Genomic DNA, 2,310 nt, shown 5'->3' on the forward strand with positions numbered 1-2,310 from the left:
CAAGGCCGGCCCGGCGGCGGCGCTGCGCGGCTCCCAGGCCACGGGCCTGGCAGCCCCGGGCGGCGCGGCGGCGGCCAACGGGCCCCTCGGCGCGGGCGCGGGCGGCGCCGCCCCCGGAGGCTACTTCGAGGTAAGCGGCGGTGAGGCGGGGGCGGGGGCCACGGGCGGGTGGCGCCCTGACAGCCTCCTGCGGGGCAGGCGGAGACCGCGGGCCGGGGTGGGAGGCGCCGCTGACCCGAGCCTCGGGCCGGGCTGCAGCGCGCCAGGTGCCGCATCTCCCGGGAGCGCGGCGCCGCCTGCCCACCTGCACGGCGCTGTCACGGATCAGGGCTGGTGCCTTGTCGCCCCGCGCCGAGGTCGTCCTTGAGGTTACTCGGGTGCAATTCCAGAATAATTGTGAGTCAGGTGACGAGCGGGGCTTCCCTCGCGGTGCCCACCTCCTCCACGCCTGGCGAATGATCATCGGGAAGTGCCTCCTAGAAGTTTTCTTGTTCTTCTCCAAAACGGTCATTTCAAAGATACCTGACAGTCTTCGGAGGTGGCGGCCCTGGCTCTTCACCTCTGCTTTTAAAAAGTTTTTAGAGGTAATTGGTGGGCTGGTTACCCAGGTATATATTTAGGGTTTAAACTTAAGGAATTTGAGTCGTAATTTTTTCTGTTTTGCCTTTGAAGGCAGCTAGCACACACTGCTTCTGCCAGTTGTGGATTGCTGCCACTTTTATTCCGCTCTTGGTCACAACACTTTACAAGACACGGTACTGGTACGTGGGTATGCAGTTGGCAGTCATTTCCACTCATTCAGTTGTCTCCTGAAAGATAATGGGTTTTTTCAAAAGTTATGTTGTTAGGACTGGTAAATTAAGTTGTTTTAAAGACATTTGCAGCAGTAACAACAAAAGCCTCATCAGGAGTATTTATTTGTGTGCTAAATTCCGAGACAGAAATTGTTTTATGCGGGATTCTAAATGTCGTGTTGGAAACGATATGTAGTGAGAGCAGATAAGAAATCATTGCATATGGCATGGCTCTCTGATGCTTATACTATTATATGAATACACAGTGTTCTCTGCAGTTGGAGCTTCCTTTAGATTATGTTGTCAGATTTGTTTTGGGTGCTGGGTTGTAGCCCTGGAGGTTGCCATTTTCCAGTACACTGGAGAGCGAAACAGGTGTAGTTCTTGGGATCCAGAGTGAGGCTTATGCATTTGCATCGATGGAGTGTAAATTAAGGGCAGTGTTTGTTGCTGCTGGGGAGGGGAGGCTGGGAGGTCTGCCCAAACAAATGCTTTACAAAAGTGTTTATAATATTGGCTGTAGTTGGGTGTAAAATACACCCATTTTTGTTGATTTAATAAAAATTCTTATGCTAGCCTTTCATACCGTTATTTCAGGTTTAATAATTCTCCATTACTTTGCAATATTTGGCTAAAATAACCGTTCAGTCATTCTTTTTTCTAATTTTTTTTTTCATAATTCCTTTTATTTATTTATTTTTGGCGGTGTTGGGTCTTCGTTGCTGTGTGCGGGCTTTCTCTAGTTGCTGAGAGCGGGGGCTACTCTTCGTTGCAGCGTGCGGGCTTCTCACTGCGGTGGCTTCTCTCGTGGAGCACGGGCTCTCGGTGCGCGGCTTCAGTAGTTGCGGCACACGGGCTCGGTAGTTGTGGCTCATGGGCTCTAGAGCACAGGCTCAGTAGTTGTGGCTCGCGGGCTCCAGAGTGCAGGCTCAGTAGTTGTGGCGCACGGGCTGAGTTGCTCCACAGCATGTGAGATCTTCCCGGACCAGGACTCGAGCCCGTGTCCCCTGCATTGGCAGGCTGATTCTCAACCACTGCGCCCCCAGGGAAGCCCTCAGTTATTATTCTGATCACACTTTTGAACTCACATAACCATACGCCTAGCATTATTTTTGTTTGACAAGACTGTTTTCTATTAAACTTATGAATCCAGAGTTTTGACCATGACCCACTATCAGCAATAAAATATACCACACACACACTCACACAGCAGGTTTTACAAAACAATACTCTGATACTTTTTGATCTTTTCTGTTTCGTTCAATTTCATTAATAAAATGCTGGTTGTATTTTATTAATGAATTATTTTACTTATGTACTGTTGAGTTGTGACCTGAACCTTTAAAAACATTCTCTTTTACTATATTTCAAAGTTTTAAAACTATGTCTTTAGTTTTAAAATTTCTTCACAAGTGTTTTAATAATAGTGCATCAAAGGTACTCTTTATGGTAACAGGGTGATGCCAATCACAAAAATTCTTCATGTAATTCTGAAACCTCTGAATTGTTTCCCTAC

Source organism: Lipotes vexillifer, unplaced genomic scaffold (assembly GCF_000442215.2).
Source record: "Lipotes vexillifer unplaced genomic scaffold, Lipotes_vexillifer_v1.1 scaffold328, whole genome shotgun sequence".
NCBI lineage: Eukaryota > Metazoa > Chordata > Mammalia > Artiodactyla > Lipotidae > Lipotes > Lipotes vexillifer.